General features: G+C 40.4%; 1 pseudogene; it reads right to left on the bottom strand.

Annotated features, from left to right (window-relative positions):
* Window positions 1–11025, bottom strand: part of LOC120029703 — a 65747-nt pseudogene extending 54722 nt beyond the window's left edge.
* Between the last annotated feature and the right edge of the window lie 2677 nt (window positions 11026–13702).

Genomic DNA, 13702 nt, shown 5'->3' with positions numbered 1-13702 from the left:
TTGGGTCTGCACTATGCGTTCCTCTTTTGTCAGCCGCTAACCAACTCCAAACACATGACCGCAACCCCAGAGAGTTAATCTCTCAGGGAAGCAGTCTCGTATCTGAGGTTAAACACAGGCTACTAGAGAGAGAATGTTGGGTTTCAACCACTGAAAATCAGGATCAGATCACACAGTGTTCATGTGTACAGTATGTGACACACTGACACTGATGGGGCACTGGGTTTTGCATGGTCGGATAAGATAACAAAGAGGATCACCTGCAAAACATGCTGACACAAGAAAATTAACAGAAGTTTAAAGTTTCAACATACGGTATGAGAACCTATATTCAATTTGTATTGTTTGCAAGGGAGTACAATGTGGAAACGCTTAGTTAATGTCAATCGATCCCCCTTCGCTTAGGTGAGAAAACAGATATAGGGCAGTTTAAACTTCGGGGGGGGCAAAATCTTCTATACTGTCACGACTTCCATCGAAGGTGGCTCCTCTCCCTGTTCGGGCGGTGCTCGGCGGTCGTCGTCGCCGGCCAACTAGCTGCCACCGATCCATTTTTCCTTTTCATTTGTGTATGTCTGTTTTTTCTTTACACCTGTGTCATTTTAGTTAATTTCGGTGGGTTTATTAACCTCCGCTGCCTGCTATTCTTTGTGCGGGATTATTTGCTGTTGTTGCTTTGTTAGGGGTGCGTGTTTGCGCCACGGGGTTTTCTTTCTCACGGTCGTTGTATCGTTTTGGACTGTAATTATAAATAGAGGTTTCTCCTCCGTGTGTTGCGTTTATTCCCTGTGTGTGGCGACTTTGTTTGGGCGTGTTCCCTCCACCTGTTGTCGTTGAGTGGGGACTTCTAATAAACTATTGTGCTACTGGGACTTCCTTGCTCTCCTGCTCCTGACTCCTGCACCTCCCTCCTCTTAGGAGGCACGTAACATATACATACATCTAAAATGAATGCAACTCATTGGCTAAGACCATGTGGCCAAGCCAGTAAAGATTCCCTATTTAATTGGTCAGGAAAACGTGGTGATCACACATCACATAAATGGGATAGCATACTTCTGTTGTGCTAAACTTAGTTACTCAGATTAAGTCTATTTTAAGACATGATTATGACCTTCTTTGAAGACATCTCTCCTACAGTAAATACACAACCCTTTTTAACAAAGCTGTGCCCAAGCTAAACATACTATAATGTATGTCTCAGTGGAGGCTGCCTAGGGAAGGACGGCTCATAATAACTGTAACGTCTGCTTCCAACTCACACTCTGAAACACGTAGATCCCCTGAACGCAGCTCACTTTCCAGCCCACTTTCCAGCTCCCATGTTCAAACACATAGATCCCCTGAACGCAGCTCACTCTTCAGATCCCAATCACCTGAATTCTGATCACCTGTTCACACACCTGTATGTCATTATCACACACTTTTTAGTTCAGTTCTTTGCACCCCAGCATTGTGAGGTATTGTTTGTTTTGTGACACGCTTCTTTCTATTCAGAGTGCTGGGTTTCCTTGTAATTTACTCCTCCCGTGAATGATAGTTTTTGCCTGCCTCACTAACGACGCCTATTCCCTGCCTGTACTTTAGCCTATTGGGTTTCCTGTTATCGACCTATTGCTTGATCTCCCGCATGATGTTACTAGCCTTTTCCCTGTCTGTACTGTTGCCTTTTTGGACCTATGTGTCTGACCTCTGCCTGCCCCTGGACCCAGCTGCCTACTCCTGTGGTCCTTTACAATAAACACCTGCTGTGCCCTGTGCTTGAAACCAGCTCTCCGTCTCCCATCGTGTTCGTTACAATAATGGCCAGAATGGAGTAAATGGAATGGTATCAAATACATGGTTTTCATGTGTTTGATACCATTCCAACCATTACACTCTAATTCCAGCCATTAATGTGGGCAGTCCTCCCATCAGCAGCCTCCACTGGTACTTATATTTAAGCTATTTAGTGTGGTCTTAATCAAATGATCCATAGGCTATATGCTATGAAGGGCATGCCTGGAGAAGCACAGAGCGAACTTATATTTCTAAGATACCTGCTAGGATGGTATAAATAAAACTAGGCTGCTGTCACGCCCTGACCATAGAGAGCCATTGTTTCTCTATGGTATAGTAGGTCAGGGCGTGACTGGGGTGTTCTAGTCTATTATTTCTATGTGGCGTTCTAGTTTATTATTTCTATGTTGGTGTGCTTGATATGGTTCCCAATTAGAGGCAGCTGGTAATCGTTGTCTCTAATTGGGGATCATATTTAGGTAGCCTTTTTTCCACCTGTGTTTTGTGGGATATTGAATTTTGTATTTTGAGTAAGTGTATGTAGCACCTCTGTAGTCACTGTTCGTTTATTGTTCATTGTTTCTGTGTAGTTGCCTGTGAGCACTGCTTGAGCTTCACATATCGTTTATTGTTCTTTGTTGTTTTTGTGAGATTCATTTGATTAAACATGTGGAACGCTGCGCCTTGGTACGTTAATTCATTAGACGATCTTGACAGCTGCATTACACACCGCAATGGATGTTCAAACCCTGAGCCCCGGCCTGCTCTGCTCTTGCTGATCAAAAGGTTTTTGTGTGCTGCTTAACAAATAGTTGTTCTGTGTAGGGCTACAGTGGCAGTTCAGGAGGAGAGTCAAAGGTTTCTATAGATTTTTTATTTTTATTAAGCCTGGTCCCCAAAAAATCAATACCTTGCGTGCGGACCAGCCTATGTTCTGTTCAGTTTGAGAACGAGAGTGCGAAGATGAGTTGAATGACCGGTGGTCAACTTTGATAGCTTGCTATTACTATAATTTATTTTATTAAAAACATGTTTCTAGCCCTTGATGTATTTATCAGAGTTATGGACCTCACAGTAAGCCAGATTCGAATAACTTACATTGCGGTGCTGAAACTAGAAACAGCAGCCGTGGCACAATCAATCGAAGATGGACAGCTCATGGTGCTGAAAATAGGCAAATTCGAGTAGGCATAATTCAGTTGACCTTTTACTGCAGTGGACTAAAATCAGGATCACACAGAGTGTTTCTTGGTAGTCTTTAACAAAGCTACTTTCAAACAACAGTATACACTAAACATGGTTATGGGCTTAAAAAAAGGAGATATCTGTACCATGTCAGATATAGAGTTGAAATGATTTCAAATGTAAGTTTGCATCACAATATTACACTTTATATATATATTTACATCCGTCCCCTCGCCCCGACCCGGGCGCGAACCAGGGATCCTCTGCACACATCAACAACAGTCACCCACGAAGCGTCGTTACCCATCGCTCCACAAAAGCCGCGGCCCTTGCAGAGCAAGGGGCAACACTACTTCTAGGTTTCAGAGCAAGTGACGTAACCGACTGAAAGGCTGCTAGCGCGCACCACCGCTAACTAGCTAGCCATTTCACATCCGTTACATATACAGTACCAGTCAAAAGTTTGGACACACCAACTCATTCAAGGGTTTTTCTTTATTTTTATTATTTTCTACATTGTAGAATAATAGTGAAGACATCAAAACTATGAAATAACACATATGGAATAATGTAGTAAGCAAAAAAAGTGTTAAATCAAAATATATTTTAGATTCTTCAAAGTAGCCACCCTTTGCCTTGACGACAGCTTTGCACACACTTGGCATTCTCGCAACCAACTTCAGCTGGAATGCTTTTCCAACAGTCTTGAAGGGGTTCCCACATGCTGAGCCCTTGTTGGCTGCTTTTCCTTCACTCTGCGGTCCAACTCATCCCAAACCATCTCAATTGGGTAGAGGTCGGGTGATTGTTGAGGCCAGGTCATCTGATGCAGCACTCCAGCACTCTCCTCCTTGATTAAATAGCCCTTACACAGCTTGGAGTTGGGTCATGGTCCTGTTCAAAAACAAATGACAGTCCCACTAAGCACAAACCAGATGGGATGGCGTATCGCTGCAGAATGATGTCGTAGCCATGCTGGTTAAGTGTGCCTTGAATTCTAAATAAATCACAGACAGTGTCACCAGCAAAGCACCCCCACACCATCACACCTCCTCCTCCATTCTTCACAGTGGGAACCACACATGCGGAGATCATCCGTTCACCTACTAGGGTGGAACCAAAAATCTCTTATTAGGACTCATCAGACCAAAAGACAGATTTCCAAATGTCCATTGCTTGTGTTTCTTGGCCCATGCAAAACTCTTATTCTTATTGGTGTCCATTAGTAGTGGTTTCTTTGCAGAAATTTGACCATGGAGGCCTGATTCACACAGTTTCCTCTGTACAGTTGATGTTGAGACGTGCCAGTTACTTGAACTCTGTGAAACATTTATTTGGGCTGCACTTTCTAAGGCTGGTAACTATAATGAACTTATCCTCTGCAGCAGAGGTAACTCTGGGTCTTCCTTTTCTGTGGCGGTCCTCATAAGAGACAGTTTCATCATAGCGCTTGATGGTTTTTGCGACGGTACTTTTTTAATTTTGAAGAATGACTGACCTTCAGATCTTAAAGTAATGATGGACTGTCATTTCTCTTTGCTTATTTGAGCTGTTCTTGCCATAATATGGACTTGGTCTTTGACCAAATAGGGCTATCTTCTGCATACCACCCCTACCTTGTCACAACACAACTGATTGACTCAAACGCATTAAGGAAAGAAATTCCACAAATTAACTTTTAACAAGGCACAGCTGTTAATTGAAATGCATTCCAGACAAAAACATAACAACCAAATATTGACAGAAAAAATAAATAATAAAGTCCTCACCTTTCCAATAATAATGTATAATATGCCGTCGCAGGTAATGCAGGTTTCACTTTGACTACAGCCAACTTTAATATAAACAATTGAGAATATACAGATTTACAATTCCACCGCTTCTACAATATCACCAGTTTGTAAAAACTCACAAAACACATCCGAAATTTAAGAAATTCTGGGGCTTTCTTTTTCACTATATAAGTAAATCTTTCAAGAGCCAGGCTTCATGTTAATTATTTTAACCAATGACCAAGAGCTGACATACTTCCAGTGGAGAGCAATTGAACATCTATCTTGTAATAGAGGTCAACCATTTATTCTCTCTCCTATGTAAAGAGATATTCTCTGGGTAAAGATTTAGGATGCAAAGTTTAGCAATTAGTGGTATTGGGATAAAGGTCATCTCAAAGATATAGTGCAGTACTGAGCTCCAGAAATGTTGTATCTCAGCACATTCCCACAGGCAATGATACAAGGTGCCTAAATGCGTGTTACATTTAACACACATGTCTGGGATATTAGGGTCAAATTTGTGGAGCTTAACAGGGGTGATATATGTTCTCATTATCCAATTGTATTGCAACAATCTTAGGCGGGTGTTTATTGTCTGTATCTGAGCTCTAGAGGATATCATACCCCAGTCCTCTGTTAAAATATCTTCCTGCATATCTTGTATCCACTGAAGTCTCGTACTATCAGAGTTGTCTTTATGAGTAGCTACCATTTTCCTATATAATGATGTCATTTGACCTCTCCCATAACACATTAACACAGAGTGTTTCTAAGGTGGTCAAAGGAGGTTATAAGGCAGATTGTTTCAGACTGGAAAAATAAAGCTTCTCAATGGTAAGTATTTGAAACGACATGAGCCCTTTTTCATTGTATAATTGTCATTGCCCCAAATTGGTGTAAAACTGGATAGTACAGGGGATTCGCCCAGATATTGCTGTACATCGTGCCATATAGTTAGGGTGTTTTTAACAACAGGATTAATAATATTGTTCTTTAGTTTCTTCAAGGGAGCAGAGTACAAATATGCATCCAAAGTTAAGTCTTTTGTGGACTGCATTTCAGTCTGCAGCCATGTTAAGTATTTGTATTTGTATTTATTATGGATCCCCATTAGCTGCAGCTACTCTTCCTGGGGTCCAGCAAAATGAAGGCAGTTTGTACAATTTTAAAAACATTACAATACATTCACAGATTTCACAACACACTGTGTGCCCTCAGGCCCTACTCCACCACTACCACATATCTACAGTACTAAATCCATGTGTATGTATAGTGCATATGTTATCTTGTGTGTGTGTGCGCCAATGTTTGTCTTTCTTCACAGTCCCCGCTGTTCCATAAGGTGTTTTTTAAATCTGTTTTTTAAATCTGATTTTACTGCTTGCGTCAGTTACTTGATATGGAATAGAGTTCCATGTAGTCATGCCTCTATGTAGTACTGTGTGCCTCCCATATTCTGTTCTGGAGACCTCTTGTGGCATGTCTTGTGTGAAGAGACCTCTTGTGAAGAGACCTCTTGTGTCATGTCTTGTGGGGTATGCATGGGTGTCAGAGCTGTGTGCCAGTAGTTTAGACAGACAGCTCGGTCCATTCGACATGTCAATACCTCTCATAAATAAACGTAGTGATGAAGTCAATCTCTCCTTCACTTTCAGCCAGGAGAGATTGACATGCATATTATTAATATTAGCTCTCTGTGTACATCCAAGGGCAAGCCGTGCTACCCTGTTCTGAGCCAATTGCAATTTTCCTGTCCTTTTTTGTGGCACCTGACCACACGACTGAACAGTAGTCAAGGTGCGACAAAACTAGGGCCTGTAGGACCTGCCTTGTTGATAGTGTCGTTAAGAAGGCAGAGCATCGCTTTATTATAGACAGACTTCTCCCCATCCTACCAACTACTGCATCAATATGTTTTGACCATACCAGTTTACAATCTAGGGTTACTCCAAGCAGTTTAGTCATCTCAACTTGCTCAAAAGTCTAACAAGACGATCATTTTATCATCAATTTTTCTCAGCCAATCATCAATCATTTGTGCTGTGCTTGTTGAGTGTCCTTCCCTATAAGCATGCTGAAATTATTTTGTCAATTTGTTTACTGTAAAATAGTATTGTATCTGGTCAAACACAATTTTTTCCAGAAATTTACTAAGGGTTGGTAGCAGGCTGATTGGCCGGCTATTTGAGCCAGTAAAGTTTTTTTTACTGTTCTTGGATAGCGGAATTGCTTTAGCTTCCCTCCAGGTCTGAGGGCACACACTCTAGTAGGCTTAAATTGAAGATGCGGCAAATAGGAGTGGCAAAATCATCTGTTATTATCCTCGGTCATTTTCCATCCAGATTGTCAGACCCCGGGTTGATAGACAACAATAATTTTTTTACCTCTTCCACACGGACTTCATGGAATTCAAAAGTACAATTTTTGTCTTTCATCATTTCGTCCAATATACTTGGATGTGTAGTGTCAGTGTTTGCTGCTGGCATGTCATCCCTAAGTTTGCTTATATTGCCAATGAAAAAGTCATAAAAGTAGTTTGCAATATCAGTGGGCTTTGTGATGAATGAGCCATCTGATTCAATGAATGAAGCAGCCGAGTTGGCTTTCTTTCCCAAAATATCATTTAAGGTGCCCCAAAGCTTTTTACTATCATTATTTATGTAATTTATCTTTGTTTCATAGTGTAGTTTATTTTTATTTTTATTTAGTTTAGTCACATGATTTCTTTATTAAGTATGGTTTCTTGGAGAACCAAAACATTTATTCTACCAATAATAGACCCATCTGTTGATGGATTATGTTATATTGATTGCCATGGGTTCATAATTTGTTGAACTCAAGGAGTTCATTTCTGTTGTGATTTTAATACCAAGATATGTGAAACCTTGTTTTGTATTCACAAATGGATGCTATACAACTGGATTCTGTCTCTCTTGCTTGTTGAAGAAAAGGATGGACGATTTGGTTTTATTAACTTTAAACCCTGGACAAAGTTATACATTAAATTGGAGAGGGAAGATATAGAATTCTTTCGATCTGTTAGGAATAAGAGGCTATCATTGGCATACAGGGCCACTCGATGTTCAAAATCTGATGCTTTAATTCCACTAGTTGACGGGTGTCCGGCCAAAAATGATGTCTGATTAGTTAAGTTCTCAGAAGATTCAGAGTTGGAAAGTGTGGTAGAGTAGGAAGCAAAAGTTTGGTTTATTTCTACAGGATCCATTGATAATTGTCCTTGTATATTATGAATTGTATTATTGGCTCTGTCTGAATTTAAAGACTATCAGAAAGAATGTTGGTACTTATTTATTTTTGATCCAAAGCCAAGAATGAGTGAGTCACTCAGCTTTATGTAGGTGCCGAGGCTATATGACTGCGCCATTAACTTGATTATTTAGCAGACATCACTTGCTTATATTCACTCAACACTTATATCTTAAGAATATCATGGAATATAATTGAACATTGTCGTTTCGATTAGAATAAAAACCTTAGTGTAACAGTTTTTGTAAATAATACTGACGAGTAGAAACAAAAAAATATGTGTATTTTTCAGGGTATGTGCGTGCATGACACATGAATAGCATGAATATTTTGACACATGAATATTTTTTATCCGATTTTCTCCCCAATTTTCGTGGTATCCAATCGCTAGTAATTACTACCTTGTCTCATCGCTACAACTCCCGTACGGGCTCGGGAGAGACGAAGGTCGAAAGCCATGCGTCCTCCGAAGCACAACCCAACCAGCCGTACTGCTTCTTAACACAGCGCGCCTCCAACCCGGAAGCCAGCCGCACCAATGTGTCGGAGGAAACACCGTGTACCTGGCCCCCTTGGTTGGCGCGCACTGCGCTCGGCCCGCCACAGGAGTCGCTGGAGCGCGATGAGACAAGGATATCCCTACCGGCCCAACCCTCCCTAACCCCCTAACACTTGACCAAAATAACAAAGAGGGAAAACCAAAAACAGTCCTGTCAGGTGCAGACACTAAACAGAAAACAACTACCCACAAAACCCAAACGAAAAAGGACAACTTAAATATGATCCCCAATCAGAGACAACGATAGACAGCTGCTTCTGATTGGGAACCACACCAACATAGAAATAAAGAAACTAGAATGCCCACCATAGTCACACCCTGGCCTAACCAAAATAGAGAATAAAAACCTCTCTATGGCCAGGGCGTGACAACAGTATTGTTCTAAATTCAATTACCTTCTTCATCCTCATCATTCAGTTAATTGAAATTCAATTTTGAAGTCGTGCACAATTATCAGTTTTTTTTAGTTTATGTCACCCATTCATTGTCAGTTAGAGACACGTTAGTGCCTTGGGACCCAAAAGCATAATCAGTGCTCTAACTGTAACGGTTCTCGTCCTCTTCGTCTGAGGAGTAGCAAGGATCGGACCAATACGCAGCGTGGTAAGTAACCATTTTAATTTATTAAAACTGAACACTGAAAAATACAAAATAACAAAGTGAATAAATCCGAAAACCGAAACAGTCCTGAAATGTGAAACAAACACTACAACAGGAAACAATCACCCACAACACACAATGACAAACAGGCTACCTAAATATGGTTCCCAATCAGAGACAACGACTGACACCTGCCTCTGATTGAGAACCATACTAGGCCCAACACATAGAAATCTAACAACAGAACAAAACATAGAAAAACAACATAGAATGCCCACCCCAACTCACGCCCTGACCAAACTAAAATAAAGACATAACAAAGGAACTAAGGTCAGAACGTGACACTAACTACCCTTTGCGCTGGTCTGGAGCAATGAAGCAGTGATGAAAGGGAAACGTACTAAACCACAAATTACCTCTAAATCCCGTGGCATAATCTCAAAACGTTTAATTGAGGAACCACTGTATGTAATGTTCCACAAAATTGCTAAACATAGCAAGCCATTCACTGAGGGCAAATTCATTAAAGAATGTTTAATTGACTCCTCAGCAATACTTTGCGCCAACAAGAAAGAGCTGTTTGAAAAAGACGAACAGTGACACACAGCGTGTTGAGGACATCTCAGAGAATTTGGAACAACAGTTGAAAGACAAGGTAAAGGATTTCACCTGTTTCTCCTTGGCCCTGGAAGAGAGCATTAATGCACATGACAAGGCGCAGTGGTTGATATTCTTACGAGGCATAACCTCAGACTTTGAAATTACAGAGGAGCTTGCTTCAGTGCGGTCAATGAAGAGCACAACCACAGGGAAATATGTATTGGAGGAGCTTAGTAAGTGCGTGGCAAAGCTGGGACTGAGTTTTGACAAGTTATCCAGTGCACTGATGGGTGCCCAAACTTGACAGGACAAAATGTTGACCTTTGAAAAGGATACAAGATCAAGTAGCTGAGCTGAACCCAGATCAGAAAATTATTTTCCTGCATTGAATTATTCATCAGGAGGTGCTCTGTAAATGTGTTCTGAAAATGAGCCAGTTGTGGATACAACCACTAAAGCAGTAAACTTCATAAGAGCAAAATCTTTAAACCACAGGCAGTTTGTCTCACTGTTGGAAGAGACAGAGTCAGGTCATGCAGATCTCCCCTTCCACACAAACGTGAGATGGCTGTGTTTGGGTAAGGTGCTTAAAAGGGTGTGAGACCTGAAGTTGGAGATTGCTGAGTTTTTTCAAATTAAAGGAAAATATGTGGATTTCCCTCAACTGCAAGATAAAGAATGGTTGGCTGATGTTGCCTTCCAGTGAACATCATAGCCCTCATGAATGAACTGAATTCCAAACTGCAAGGGAAGGGCCTTTTTGCACATCAGATGTACAGCCTTGTCAAAGCCTTCAAAGGAAAATGACTCCTCCTGACCCGTCAAGTAGAAGCCAACAATCTCACCCACCTTCCGACACTACTAGTCTTTTCCTTATCAGATGACCAGCGGGAGAAGTATACATCGCTGCTGTGTGCTTTGAACGGTGAGTTTTCTCAAAGTGATGGAAAATGATATGCTGTTGGTTTCCTCTAATTTCACCGTCAATGTGGATAACACTCCCACTGACCTGCAACTTGAGCTTATCGATCGTCGGTCTGATGCAGTGATTGGAGAACTATTCAAAACAATGTCACTGACGAGGTTCTATGCATCTCTCGATGAACAAAACTTTCCAAAGATTAGGAGTCATTCTCAGAAGATGTTTGTACTGTTTGGGTCAACCTATGTATGTGAACAGACATTTTCAGTGATGAAATATAACAAATCAAGGCGCAGATCATCTATTACTGACTCTCACCTCTTAGCAATGCTGCGCATAGCGACGTCAGAAACTATACCTGACTTCACTACTCTAGTTTTTGTGCATACCCGTTAACGAGAGTTCTGTCCGTGGTGCTGAATGCACAGTGTACTTTTCCCTCCGTGTAGTTCATTGCATGTTTAATAATGAAAATATATACCAAAAGGAGAACATGGATGTAGTTTATTTCTGTGCATGTTAAAAAAGTTATTAAATAAGTAGCATATCTGGACGTGATTTACAGTAGATATATCTGTCAACACAGTCATACACATGATGTATAATCCTGTAATATAATTCAGGCCCACGATGGCAAAAATATATTCTAATGTGGCCCTCCATGGAAAATAATTGCCCAGGTCTGATCTAGAGGATCTTTTTACAACTTTTGTATCTCTATAGAATAATGACACAGGGGAATGGTCACTCAGAACAATACTATTATATCCACTTCCAGCTACACTGGAAAGCAATGAGCAAGAAACTAAAAAGTCTATACGAGAATATGATTTAACTTCTAGTTCCTCCCAAACCCGGATCCGGGAGCACCCCCCACCAGTAAAAAAGCTGACTAGCATAGCCTAGCATAGCGTCACAAGTAAATACTAGCATCTAAATATCATTAAATCACAAGTCCAAGACACCAGATGAAAGATACACTTCTTGTGAATCCAGCAATCATTTCTGATTTTTAAAATGTTTTACAGGGAAGACACAATATGTAAATCTATTAGCTAACCACGTTAGCAAAAGACACCATTTTTCTTAGTCCACCATTTTTTCTCTCCACCAGTAGCTATCACCAATTCGACCAAATAAAGATATTGATAGCCACTAACCAAGAAAAAACCTCATCAGATGACAGTCTGATAACATATTTATTGCATAGCATAGGTTTTGTTAGAAAAATGTGCATATTTCAGGTATAAATCATAGTTTGCCATTGCAGCCACCATCACAAATCTCCCCAAAGCGACTAGAATTACTACAGAGAGCAACGTGTATTACCAATTTACTCATCATAAAACATTTCTTAAAAATACACAGCGCACAGCAATGGAAAGACACAGATCTTGTGAATTCAGACAATATTTCAGATTGTCTAAGTGTTTTACAGCGAAAACACAATAAATCGTTATATTAGCATACCACATGTGCAAACTTTACCCCAGCATTGATTCAAGGCAAAGAGAGCGATAACGTTATCACCACCAAAATATATAAATTTTTTCACTAACCTTCTCAGAATTCTTCAGATGACACTCCTGTAACATCATATTACAACATACATATAGAGTTTGTTCGAAAATGTGCATATTTAGCCACAAAAATCGTGGTTATACAATGAGAATAGTAGCCAAACTGGACAGAAAATGTCGGGCGCCATCTTGGAGAGTGATCTAGTCTAATCAATAAATAATCATAAACTTGACTAAAAAATACAGGGTGGACAGCAATTGAAAGACAAATTAGTTCTTAACGCAATCGCTGAATTACATTTTTAAAATTATCCTTACTGTGCAATACAGGGTGCGCCAAAGCGAAGCTACCCCAAAGAAAATGGCGGAATATGCGTTTAACATTTTTCAACAGAACAACGATTTATCATCATAAATAGTTCTTACTATTAGCTGAACTTCCATCAGAATCTTGGGCAATGTATCCTTTCTCCGGTCTAATCGTCTTTTGGTCGAAAGATGTCCTCTTGTCCTGTCGAAATGGCCACTAACGTTCGGCATGTACTGGAAAAGTGTCCAACTATTGGAAGTGCGTCACAAAGAAATGCCAGAAAATCGCACTAAACGGATATAAATTGCTATAAAACGGTTTAAATTAACTACCTTATGATGTCTTTAACACCTATAACGAGTAAAAACATGACCGGAGAAATATTACTGGCTAAACCAAAGCTTGGAAGGAGGCCAGTCCGACGTCCATCGTGCGTCAAGCGCAGGGAAGAAAAGAAAGGTACTTCCGTTCTTTGGTCTTTTATAAAGTCCCAGATTGCGCAATCGACTCCATTCAAATTGTCACCACTTACTGACATCTAGAGGAAGGCGTAGGCAGTGTTTGTAGCCCCATAGCATTCACAGGGACCTAAAAACTGACCTGGGAACAGAGGCCAAGATTTCTGAAATCTCACTCCCTGGCAGGAAAAGTGCTGTAGAATGAGTTCTGTTTCACTCAGAGACATAATTCCAACGGTTTTAGAAACTAGAGAGTGTTTTCTATCCAATAATAATAATAATATGCATATTGTACGAGCAAGAATTGAGTACTAGGCAGTTTAATTTGGAGACCAATTTTTCCAAGATCGAAATAGCACCCCCCATAGGCTCAAGAGGTTTTAAATGTCGACGAGTAACATGAATACTCCCTTTACTCGGGTTCTGAATTATCTAACGTTCACATAGATTTAATAAATGCTGTAATTTCTTTCTTCTCTGAGAGTGGGAAGTGTCTAAACCAGAGGAGTGATCTAGATGAGGATCAAGAGTACAATTAAAATCCCCTGCCATTCGGACTTTACCAGAAAGGGAGGCTTTCAATAGAAATAAATTCTCAACGATTAATATGCTCATTCAAAAGAGTTCCCTGTATCAAAATGTATTGACCAGCTGTATCAGTTATAATATTATCCATGTGAAAAGGAACAGATTTGTGAATTAAAACCATAACACCGCGAGAATGAGA

Source organism: Salvelinus namaycush, chromosome 35 (assembly GCF_016432855.1).
Source record: "Salvelinus namaycush isolate Seneca chromosome 35, SaNama_1.0, whole genome shotgun sequence".
Taxonomy (NCBI): domain Eukaryota; kingdom Metazoa; phylum Chordata; class Actinopteri; order Salmoniformes; family Salmonidae; genus Salvelinus; species Salvelinus namaycush.
The sequence above is the reverse complement of the archived record's forward strand: the minus strand, read 5'-3'. Positions and strand labels throughout refer to the sequence as shown.